The sequence below is a fragment of the Hyla sarda genome, chromosome 6 (assembly GCF_029499605.1).
Source record: "Hyla sarda isolate aHylSar1 chromosome 6, aHylSar1.hap1, whole genome shotgun sequence".
Classification (NCBI taxonomy): domain Eukaryota; kingdom Metazoa; phylum Chordata; class Amphibia; order Anura; family Hylidae; genus Hyla; species Hyla sarda.
This window is the reverse complement of record NC_079194.1, coordinates 77,597,928-77,611,162: the sequence shown is the minus strand read 5'-3', so window position 1 is coordinate 77,611,162 and position 13,235 is coordinate 77,597,928. Positions and strand designations below refer to the sequence as shown.

Sequence of the window (13,235 nt, the reverse complement as noted above, 5' to 3'; positions counted from 1 at the left end):
ACTATCGGCGATGGGCCAGGGCACTATCGGCGATGGGCCAGGGCACTATCGGCGATGGGCCAGGGCACTATCGGCGATGGGCCAGGGCACTATCGGCGATGGGCCAGGGCACTATCGGCGATGGGCCAGGGCACTATCGGCGATGGGCCAGGGCTCTGGGGAAGATTTATCAAAACTTGTGCAAAGGAAAAGTTGACCAATAAACCAAAACAACCACTCAGATCGCTTCTTTCATTTTTACCAAAAATTTAAGAAGCAATCTGATTTTTTGCTATGGGCATCTGCACCACTTTTCCTCTGCACAAATTTTAATAAATCTCCCCCATTACCTGTGATGGGGGAGAACATTAATAGGAATAAGAGGGGAGGAATCAAATACTGTAATACCAATGGTATGGCCACAACCAAACTAAAACCTTTTTCCTGCAGAGCCTCTAGAGGCAGAAATGCATATTGCATTCTCTGTATTTGAATTGTATTCCAGGATTTTCTTGTCTTCAGGTGAGACTGGAGAAGAAAGATTCTCAGATGTCTTTTATGAAGGTCTAAAAGTTATATATCATGAATACCAGGTTGTAACAATTATTTATCATTATAAAAAGACATTCCATACTTTATTTTATCAATTTTTCAAAAAAAAAAAAAGGGAAAAAAAAAGAGGGAATTTTTCCCCCAATGTTTTAGTTTTTTCCCCCAGTTCTTTCCAACTCTAGGAAGCAGACAGTATTTATAAAGAGGAACAGTGGACTTTAGTACTAAATAAAGTTACCAAAACATTACCAAAAATCTATACACGTGAAAAAAAAGGGCACTTTTACCTGTAGCATCATTGCTTGAACAGTGAAGCCTCTCATCCACTACTAATCTGAACTTAGATCTTCATTCGCCGGTAAGAAAGGGATGATTTTTTTCCCCAACTGAGTGCAGGCCAAAAACATGTGACATGTCAATGCACTTAACCTTGATGTAAAGGCTACTGGCCATTAAAAAATTATAAAGCTACAACACAGCTTGAAATGTCAGGAGGACACCCTTCTTCAGGTTAAATATGTTGCATAAAATTTGCCGTCAGGAATCGGTGTTAAAGGGACATGGTCATTAAAATAATTTTGCTACTGCACTCCTTATGATTAATAAACAATCTTTCTAATGTACTTAGTTTTTTTTTTTAATGAAGTTTTCTATGTTTTGTGTTTAAAAAAGCTTCCACTAGGTGTCTCCCTACTTGTCTAGAGCACATACTCCTCCCCCCATCTCTTGCACAGACTTTGGACTCCTGCTGGCCTGGCCAAAACCAGGAAATGCTGTCTGGAGTGCTGATTGGTGTGTGCGCAGCCTTAGCCAATCATAGCTCATCTCACACACTGAACTGCTCTGGGCTGTGTGTAGCAGAGTGAAGGAGGAAGTTCTCCTTTGTATGGCTTGAGATGATGTCCCGCCCGGGGCTCAAGTCCTGCAGGAACGCGTGGGAACTGAGTTCGTGCACATTTCCATAGAAGGAACACAATTCCTACTAGCAAGTCCCCTGCAGGACAAGCCCTTGAGTGAAAATCTTGGGCGAGTTCCCACACTTTTTTCCCCAGGACTTGACCACTGGTAACACCACTTCCCAGTCTGTACTTTCTGCCTATTCTCAGTCAGATTAACTGAGTAATATCAAGGAAGAAAGCTAAAAAAATTTAAATAAAGGCAGGGGGTGGTTTATCATGATGGGGCAGTGAACTGGGAGGATTATAAAATTTAACAAGATCACGAGAGGTACTCTTTAATCCACAGAAAACCTTTCCAAGGTTTACCAACCTGATGTCATGCTGACCTAGATAAACTCTGCTCCATAACAGCATCTCCAACAAAGTGTTCACTACACCTACAGTCCATCAAAAGGCAACCTAGGTACTGAGGGTAAAGGCAGCTATACACATACAATAGTTTCGGCTAACAGCTTTTTCTCACAATTCAACCCTGCCCCTCATACACATGCACGTTTGGCTCAGCAGAGCGTGCTAGTGTTCTGAATGGATAATCTCCTCAAGAACAAGAGAATTAGCAGGCTAAAATCTGGGTTGGAAGGCCCCAACTACAGATAATTTCCATAGCAAATACCCAACAACCTGAAGGAAAATCCACAAGACAAATCATGCAGATGTCGGCAGTATTTTTTTGAGTCCATATTACAACAGCTGTCAGTTTGGGTCATCACTCACAGGCGGGCTGGGATTTGAGGCCATAATACAACCACAAAAAAAAAAAATGTTTTTCATATTCTGCTAGTGTGAACAAAGCCACAGGTTCCTGTGTGAATGAGTAAAAAAAAAATTTTAAAAACTTTTCGCGTGCACATCACACCTGAAACATCTGCCCAGATTCTACGTGTGTTTGTGTGTGTGTGTGCAAATATATATAAGTGCATAAAAATGTATGGGTCAGGCACACATCTAAGTCAACAGAATCTACAAAGCAAAACTCATGTGGTGGGAATCCTGCAGGTTTCACCTCTTTCGATGCAATACAGCAGGAGTGAAAACAGATTTGTGTAAAAAAAAAAAAAACATGTGGAATTTGTGGCAGGTTCTTCAAGAATTTGCATCTGAAGTCTGCTGTAAATTAGCATTGCACACCTCCTCCCCTCTCAACCCCCCCCCCCCCAAAAAAAATAACAAAAAAAAAAGAAAAAACTGTGTGAACCGACCCTCGAGGATCAGGTGCACAATGAATCTATTAAAATGGTCATAGATCCTGTAATAACTGGCGTCATGACACTATTGTAAACAGACCAGAAGAGCACGAAGAAAAACAAAACAGACAAACAACCATGTGTACAAGACCATGAAAAATAAAATCACTGGACCCAGACAATACACCGCGAGCACGAATTTAATTATATCAAGCGTTACATCCAATTTTAAGTTAAATAAAAAACTAGCAGACAGCAGTCAGTACTGAAAGAGTCTCGTAGAGTCCCTACTACAATGACCGACAGAGGGACCTATAGCAGACAATAGCAGGAATCGGTGACTTATAGCAAGGTCAAGTTCTAATATCAATGCAGTACAGCGTATAGACACAACAGCAGCTGACAACATCAATCCTAAGGATCACCTCGTGGAGGAGTTCTGCACGCCCCGTCGGCAGAACACTATACACGACTCCCGTTTGGATGTAAACATCAGTATCCTACAGAATTTAGTTGTGCAATGTTTCTATAACCCAAGACAAAAAACAAATATAGACTTTGACATGTACCTGTGTTCTCAATGCTGTGGCATTTCTATGAGGAATGAGCAGCAGACAGCATGCCATTATGGTTTCTACAGCACATGTACAGAGTTTGGTCAAATTCCATTCCCACCGTACATTTGGTGGGGATATCGTGGACACGCACACACAAAAAAGCACAATGTTATCACCTATGAACATGGCCTTATGAGAACATTTAAATAGTGTCGGAATCTACTCTTAGTTTGACTTGGAAGCAAAACAAAAAAAAACTCCAAGAAGCAGCCTTAGGTTAAATTCACACGTGGAAGAAAAATCAGCTAAGGAAAACAATACAAAATCAAGTGAATAAGATTTTACAATATACCATTTACAAGCTGCAGAAAGTTTAGAAAGAAGTGGGGTGAAACGCATTGAAGTTTGAGGTGGGGGGACACCAGAGCAGTCATTATTAAGTGCCATGGTTGGTATTACTATGATGGTTCATATCTATTGCATATTTCTTATGTGCACTTTGGTATTAGTTGGGCTGTGACATCCTTTGCACTGAGAGGCACATATTATTTATTTGAGGTATTATTCACCCATACAATATTATTGGATGCACTTTATTTGCACTATACAGCACTATCTTTTTATACCATCTTTTTCATGTTCATCATTATCCTTCCATAAGCTATTATGAGTACTGGTCCCTATTGTGGGTTCTAATTATTATTGATATGCATTTGCACTTTTTTGTATAAATATTATGAAATTAATTTTCTTCAGTGTTCCCCCACTGAGTGTTTTTTTACCTTTGTCTTGTGTGTACATGTTTTAGGGGTGGGATTGCTTCATTGTTGTTATGGGATCAATCCATTTTTGGATATCAATAAAATTTATATTAAGATTTTTTATGACTTTTTATTGTGTTTCACTATACCGGTAAGGCTATTAATAGGTTGATATTTGCATGGTGCTTAATTAACAGCTGTCTTATTGTTTCAAATATATTCTTCAGTAGTTTGGTCTACTTAGCACTATTTCTGGCCACTATAGAACTTTTATTTGGATTTTTCTGCAAATTTCTGCTCTGCAGGCTTCATCTCTAATTTGCAGTTCTCCCAGAGCTCTCTCCATAGACTTGTATTTCTTGTCTTACAGACACAGGACAAAGCCGAGCCGATTTTCCAAGTGGAATACAGTCTCACAGGAGAGGGCAGAGGAAAGAAGCTTGATAACAAGGGAAAGAATTTTTTTTGTCTTAAGATATATTACAAAGTTTCTTTGTATTATATAATATAATATATGAACTTGTACTATTGATCTATGAAAGTTTATTCAAATGACAGGGGCTATTTAGGTAGACAATCTGCAGCACTGCATTTTTCTAAATAATGTGATTTAAAAGCATTATTACCCAAAAAGGTTACAGTCAGGAATATGAAAAGTATTGCAAAAAATGCTGTTGTGATCACAGACGTTAGAAACTTCTATGTCTAGAAGACGTTAAACCAACATAAATGTGACTTCATGATACTGTAGCCATTATGTCGACTTACTGATATATGGAAATAAAAAGAAAAAACTTATTAGCTAAGGTAATGTTTCCCAACCAGGGTGCCTCCAGCAAAGGTTATGATCACATCCACTAGTGGATTTACATTTTTTATACCGTAATCTATTTTAAGAACCAAGAAATGAAGATTATGGCAGCACTGAAAACCAAATATGACGGACACCAAAGGTGCCCTGGCAGACCCATTATAGTCAAAGGAGGGGTACATTTGGCAGCAATTGTGCCAATTAGGCATGTTCTATGATGCCCAATTTCACTAAAAATAAATAGATATAATAATAATAAGTTATTAATTTTTTCAGTTCTAGTAATAGGATCTATGATGGAGATGCAGACGGAGCCTAAAGAAGAGGCCTCAGAAGCAGACACAATGTACTAACTTCTTCAATACTGTCCCAGAACACAGATCTTGCACACCCCTGTATTAGTTAGCATGCACACGGCTAAGCCTGGCAAGTACATAAAGGTATAGATAACGAAGGTGAGAAGCATATAAGGTCCATATATGGGCGATGCACAAAGAGAAAAGTTGGCTGCTAACTTGCATACAGGGCAACTAACATACAGTGTAAATTTTTAGCAAAAAGGTTTTCCTGCCATCGCGTGACTGGATCTGATCCTATTTTTGGCAATAAGAGTCAAGTCTCATGACAAATCAAGACAGAAAGGTAAGAAAGGAGGGGGTGGGGCTGTTTTAAGGCGGAATGCAGAGATCTAAAAGGAACACGGGACACAGAAAATGATAGACTCTACCTTTGTTGCCCAGTAATAAACACCCTTCAAGTAACATTTATACAAAATGTCAAACGTTCACATTAAGACCTATAACTTCTCCCATGCACAAAAAGCCTGAGCTCCTAGTGTTTACTTGGGACGCCATCCAGAGCACGTGTTCTGTGGAAAGTACAAGAGCTCAAATCAGCTGCTGCTCCAGAGGAATGGAAACACGCACATCTGGTGGGCAGTGTCCTGCTATGAAGTCTACACGCCGCAGCATCTCCTGCCTTAACCAGGCTCCAATATCAGAGCCTAAAAGGAGCACATAGCGAAGAGTAGATGGGTATTAGAATATTGAATCAACGCTTGGAGGCATATTAGATCAAATGCGTACATCAAAAAGATCAGTATTTAATAGGGATGTCAAATTTTTTAAGCGCATGCGTGCTCTTTATTCAGTGAGTGTAAATTTAGAGGGAACTAATCATGAGATTTTACCATATAAGGAATGGCAATGTTGTACAAATACTAAAATAGGATATGAACGCGTTTCATGCGCATACTCACTCTTTATCACCCTTCCAGGGAACCAATAATAACATATATAACATATGGTAAAACCTTCATCGCAGACAGATGTTCCTGCCTGTAGGAATGGTATATAAGGTTAAAAAGTCTCTCCCACCAGCGCTCTAAGTAGTCATCAGGGCTATAAGCTATATTTACCTAGTCCCGGTCTTCTCGGCGGTAATCACTGCTCTCCGCGTTATTGACAGCCCTGCTCTGCTCCCTAGGCGAAGGCTCCTTTCACACTACAAAATTCTCCAGTTTTAAACATCCGTATGAAGTTCCGTCTGAAAACGGTAGTAACAAAATCCTATACGTCCGTTAGAAAATCCCATTATAGTCTAATCTGGGATTTTCTAATATCCGCTTTAATCCGTTATAGTCAGTTATTGATAACGGACGTTATTTTGTGACGAAAGATAGTAACGGGAGAAATAGTGCATGAACTATTTCTTCCGTTACTATCTTCCGTCACAAAATAACGTCCGTTACCAATAACGGACTATAACGGATTAAAGCGGATATTAGAAAATCCCATAGACTATAATGGGATTTTCTAACGGACGTATAGGATTTTGTTACTGCCGTTTTCAGTTGGTTTTCAGACGGAACTTCATACGGATGTTTAAAAACAGAGAATTTTGTAGTGTGAAAGGGGCCTAAGGGGGCGTGATTACAGCAGAGAAGACTGGGAATAGGTATGTGTAGCTCCCCGCCCAGGGGAATACTTATGGGGCTGGTGAAGGAGACTTTGTAACCTGATATCCTCACCATCCCTGCGGGCAGGAACGTCTACCGGAGATTGTGAGGATGAAGATTTTACCACATATAACACATGGCCATGCGTTATATATACATATATATTTGGTAAAACCTCATTATTGGTTCCCTGTCAGTGTGATAAAGAGTGTTCATGTGCAGGATCTGCGCATGCTGTCTTGGGTAGCAGGCTGTCTTGGGTAGCAGGCTGTCTTGGGTAGCAGGCTGTCTTGTTGCAGATGCGCCAATGCCAGTCACTAGAGCGGGCTCCCTGCTGTGGCCGGATAGCCCCGTTTGCTCGTTGCTGCAGATCTGCTACAAACATACATAGAGGGCTACCTGGCCACAGCAGTGACTGGCATCAGCCCATCCGCTGGGTGAAATCTGGTGCAGATGTGCTGCGTGCGACTCTACCCTAAAGCTACTGTCACACTGGTATTAAGGGATCTGGTATTTATGACAAGACTAGGACAGTATGCAGCGATACTCTTGTAGTCAACAATACTGGAACTCAGGTGCTCTGAATTGTAAGGTCCACAGGTTCTCATCAGCATCAGGCATTTCACATTGTTGAACATTACAGTTCATTGCAGAATTTTGGGATTTATAATTCTAGGAGGAAGGGTTTTCATCATTAGGTCAAAATTAGAGAAAAAAAAATCCTGGAGGAATTCACAAGTAAATCACAATAAACCCTTCTTTGTCAAACCAAATTTGGAATATAATTTGAAATAAAAGATTTCCACCTGAAATTCTCATGGAGAATTGACACATGAATTCTTGAAGTAAAATGTGAAATTTGCACTTAAATACCATGGGTGCAGATTTCCCATGAAAGTCAATAGGACTACAACTCCATTAGGATTGTTTAAAAAAAAAAAAAAAAAATCAGAGCGAATGTTACGAATGTTTCTTAGTGTGAACAAATCTCATATCTATATATATATATAATATATATATATATATATATATATATATATATATATATATATATATAGATATATATATAGATATATATATAGATATATATATAGATATATAGATAGATATATAGATAGATATATAGATAGATATATAGATAGATATATAGATAGATATATAGATAGATATATAGATAGATATATAGATAGATATATAGATAGATATATAGATAGATATATAGATAGATATATAGATAGATATATAGATAGATATATAGATAGATATATAGATAGATATATAGATAGATATATAGATAGATATATAGATAGATATATAGATAGATATATAGATAGATATATAGATAGATATATAGATAGATATATAGATAGATAGAGAGAGATAATAGGTTTTTTTTTTTTCAAAATAAAACCTTATTATGATGCCTGTTACACGCTGCCCTTGTCTTGTTTTGGCCTAATTTCTGCTTGCAGGTTCCCTTTAAGAAATAAATAAAAGATATTGGTTTTACAATCGCTTGCCGAAATGTAGATCTACGTATCAGTTTCTGACCTTTACACAGATAAATGAAAAATTTAATTTGGCTTAAAAAATGCCTTAGACCTCAAGCTATTCATTTTAAATCTAATGGTTTGGACAGAAATAAAAATAACAAAAAATTAGAAACACAATATGCATTACTATATGGGAACGGAAATGCTAATAACAAGAACCAAAGAACACAAATGTGACACCCCAGTCCCAGAATTGATAAAGGTTCCAGACAAATTTGCTATCTATTCTGACAAAGTGAAAAATAACTCCTGAAACCACTGACAAGGACAAGAAGATAGGATTACATGCAGCAGGGAGGCAGAATATGTTGTGTGTGAAGACAAGGAGACAGTTCTTGTAGAGCGGCACACCATTCTTCCACTATCTCAGCGTGCAAGTGTCACAACTCTACAGCTTGTGGCAGACCGGTGATCATCCTCTTCCAAACAAATGCCTTACTGAGCTAAACTCATGTGACAGTGAACAAATATTGTTCTAAAGCTGGCCATACAGTCTGGATAGCTGTGGACCGAATGCTCATCTCTCCTGACCGCCCCCCCCCCCCCCTCGCGACACCTCGCGACACCTCACACACATGGACCATGTATTCTGAAAGGGGAGAAGGTGATAATTTACCACCAGACACCTCTGCAGGCATTTCTCTGAGGTGGAAATTTTTTTTATTATTATTATTATTATTATTATTATTATTATTATTATTATTATTATTATTATTATTAAATAAAAAAAACTCCAACAGCTTAAAGGGGTACTCCGCTGCTCAGCGTTTGGAACAAACTGTTCCGAGCGCTGGTGAGGGGAGCTCGTGATGTGATAGCCATGCCCCCTCATGACATCATGGCCCGCCCCCTCAATGCAAGTCTATGGGATAGCCTTGCATTGAGGGGGTGAGGTGTGACTTCATGAGGGGCGGGGCTATGAAGTCATGAGCTCTAGGCGCCGGCTCCAGCGTTCGGAGAACAGGGACAACAGTATCTCGCTAGAATGGCGAATGCGCATCATTGCTCCATTTATGCTCTTTGGGATTGCAGTGTGTGTCAGTTTCCAGAAGTTCCTCTATTTGAGATCGTGTGGGACCCCAGTGGTCGTATATCCCAGCTATACCCGTAGTTATCTCTAATCCGGTGGATAGAAGATAACTTTACAAGATGGCACAACCTCTTTAACCCCTTAAGGACCAAGGCTTTTTCCGTTTTTTCCATTTTCAATTTTTACTCAACTTAAAAAAAATCATAACTCTTTAAAATTTTCACCTAAAATTCTATATTATGGCTTATTTTTTGCATCACTAATTCTACTTTGTAATGACATTAGTCATTTTACCCAAAAATCTACAGTGAAACAGGAAAAAAAAAAATCAATGTGCGACAAAATTTATGAAAAAACACTATTTTGTAAGTTTTGGGGGCTTCCGTTTTTACGCAGTACATTTTTCAGCAAAAATGACACCTTATCTTTATTCTGTAGGTCCATACTGTTAAAATGATACCCTACTTATATAGGTTTGATTTTGTATCACTTCAGAAAAAAAATCATGAATACATGCAGGAAAATTTATATGTTTAAAACTGTCATATTCTGAGCCCTATAACTTTTTTATTTTTCTGTGTTCAGGGCGCTATGAGGGCTCATTTTTTGCGCCGTGATCTGAAGTTTTTGTCGGTACCATTTTTGTTCTGATCAGACTTTTTGATCACTTTTTATTCACTTTTCTGTGGTATAAAAAGTGATCAAAATGCGCTATTTTGGACTTTTGAATTTTTTTGTGCGTACGCCATTGAACATGCGGTTTAAAAAGTGGTATATTTTTATAATTCGGACATTTCCACACGCGGCGATACCACATATGTTTATTTTTATTTACAATGTTTTTTTTATTCTTGGAAATGCCGGGTGATTCAAACTTTTATTAGGGGAAGGGATAATTGAAAGGGTTAATGATTTTTTTACACTTTTCTTATGCAATATTATAGCTCCTATAGGGGGCTATAACATTGCATGTACTGATCTTTTATACTGATTGATCCATCTCCATAGGAATGGATCAATCAGTGTTTTCGGTGATTGAATGCTCAAGCCTGGATCTCAGGCTTGAAGCATTCAATCGGCGATCGGACAGCACAGGAGAAGGTAAGAAGACCTCCTCCTGTGCTACAGCTGTTCGGGATGCCGCGATTATACCGCGGCGATCCCGAATAGCTCCCTGAGCTAACCAGCAACTTTCAATTTCCTTTTTAGCCGTGCGGCTCAGCTCTGAGCGCGCGGCTAAAGGGTTAATAGTGCGCGGCACCGCGATCAGTGCCGCGCGCTATTAGAGGCGGGTCCCGGCTTCATTATGACGCCGGGCCCGCCGTGATATGATGCGGGGTCACAGTGTGACCCCGTGTTATATCGCAGGACCGGGACCCAGGACGTACCCATACGTCCTGGGTCCTTAAGAGGTTAAAAAGGGGTACTCCGGTGGAAAACTTTTTTTTTTTTTTTTTATCAACTGGGGCCAGAAAGTTAAACAGATTTGTAAATTACTTCTATTTAAAAAATCTTAATCCTTCCAGTACTTATTAGCTGCTGAATACTACAGAGGAAATTGATTTCTTTTTGGAACACAGTGCTCTCTGCTGAATCATGAGCACAATGCTTTCTGCTGACATATCTGTCCATTTTAAAGAACTGTCCAGAGTAGGAGAAAATCCCCAGAGCAAACATATGCTGCTCTGGACAGTTCCAAAAATGTACCTATTAGAAAAAGACAAAAAGTGAGGGACCGAGCATCATGTATTACCCAAGACAATGGGGTGGGACTGAAGGAGTGGCTGGATTGCACCAGCCTTGCGGATGGCCGCTGACCTTACTGAAGTAAAACTGCGCTCATCACCCCTGAATCGAGGTATAGTGGTAGTAGTTAAGATGGAGGTGAACTGCGAAGCCCGAAGGGTCACAGGGATGGAGAGTCCAGTCCTGTTAAGTGTAGTGGATAAGGGAAAAAATTGCATCAGGCACTGTTCGGATTTCCAATATAAATAAGATCCAAATGTAGCATTAAAGTACAGGTACTATGTTTATTTAGCACACCAATGACGCGTTTCAGAGGTTGCACCCTCCTTCCTCAGATGCCAATCTGAGGAAGGAGGGTGCCACCTCCGAAACACGTCATTGGTGTGCTAAATAAACATAGAACCTTATGGTATTTTAATGGTACATTTGGATCTGGATCTTATTTATATTGGAAATCCGAACAGCGCTTGATGCATGGGTAAATTTTTTCCCTTATTTACAGTTCCTAAAATGGACAGAGATGTCAGCAGAGAGCACTGCGTTCCAAATAGAAAATAATTTCCTCTGTAGTATTCAGCAGCTAATAAGTACTTAAAGGATTAAGATTTTTTTAATTGAAGTAATTTCCAAATCTGTTCAACTTTCTGGCACCAGTTGATTTAAAAAAAAATTAAAAAAAATAAATAAATAAAAAGTTTTTTTTTACCGGAGTACCCCTTTAATGTACATGGCCACTTCAGATTTCGACTGCTCAATCATTTCATTGTCTGAAAGATAAACCATTCTCTCTCCATTTAGACCACATGAATGCTTGGCCAAGTTTAACATTCGAGTGAGTGATAAGGAGAGAAAAAGCCATTTAAGTTTGCGTGTGTATGGGTAACTTAGGGCTTGGTTCACACTAGCCTAATATGGCCGTAAATCAGCTATCAGTACAGGAATTAAAGAGTACCTGCCAGGTCATAATAAAGATCTACAAGATCTCTTTCTTGCATGGCAGTACAGCTATTAATTTGAACCAGGCCTTAGGATTCAGCTCAGACCTACACCTGATGGAAGACTTGGATAAGTAGTCATGTACCCCTGCATTAGAACAATGCTCATTTGTCTGACAGCCATTTCTCCTAACCCCCTCCCCATACACATGAATAGAAGAGAAAAGAAAGTCACTGCCAGAATTCTCTTCTGGAGTGCAAGATCCCTTCAGAACAAAAGCATTGGGTAAGTTGAAATCCAACTACCTGATCCTTGTCTTCCCCAACATCAGCCATCATAGAAGAGTCGACAGGCCCCTGTACACAATGGCCCTCATTTACCTAGAAAATCGGGTTGTAAGTCTATCTTGCGTTCTTACCCGACTGCTTTTTTCCCCGGTATGTATTATTAGGTCGCAACCTGTTTGTCGCACGTGGGTTTTGTTGGTTTTGGTTTCCAACTCCTCTGACTTGTCGGGAAAAAATCCACAACAATTCAACAAATTCGGGTTGGAAACCTTTATAAATACGTGGGAAAGCTCAGAAATGTGGGGTTACACCCCTTTTTCGGGTTTGGGAGAATCCACATCGGGTCCGTAGGGAAAAAATGTTGCATCGTGTCGCAGACTGGCGCACGATGTCTGCGACATGTCGCAGACAAAGATGCGCCCAAAAAACCCGACAAAACAAGTCGTGTTTAGAATAGTAAATGAGGGCCAATATATTTGTCTAGTCCTGCAAAAATAACCAGTCAGGCAATAGCCAACTACAGGGATCACCTCTGTGGGAGACAGCACCATAATAAAAAGGAGTCATACTGGGGATACAGGGATGGCTTGCACGATGACTTTGCCCTGTGTTCTGCACTCAATGGCAGCAAACTATTTTATTATAAAGTTAGAGGATATCCTGTGCGCACTTCGTTCCATGTTCATTATACATTCCTGGCACAATGGACCGTAAGAGCATATATCAGGACTACCCGTAACTCTTATAGCTCACCTAAACCAGGTACAAAGGAAGGGATTACAAGTGGTTTTTACACTTCTATTGAATCTATTCAATCTCAAAATCATCTTGCATTCCTGTCTGGTGTACAACCACATGAGATAGATCGTGGGCCAGCGACATGTTAGGGCATAGATGAACGTCTGACAAATACATTTGAAGAT

General features: G+C 39.5%; 1 protein-coding gene across 4 annotated transcripts in view; it reads right to left on the bottom strand.

The window, feature by feature from the left end:
* Window positions 1-13,235, bottom strand: part of RAF1 (Raf-1 proto-oncogene, serine/threonine kinase) — a 148,835-nt gene that overhangs the window by 117,979 nt on the left and 17,621 nt on the right. Inside the window, exon 2 of one of the 4 annotated variants that reach the window (XM_056524237.1) lies at window positions 8,172-8,237. The exons of the other annotated variants lie outside the window; for them this stretch is intronic. The gene's annotated coding sequence lies outside the window, so the exon portion shown is untranslated. The remainder of the gene's footprint in view (window positions 1-8,171; window positions 8,238-13,235) is intronic. 4 annotated transcript variants of the gene reach the window in all.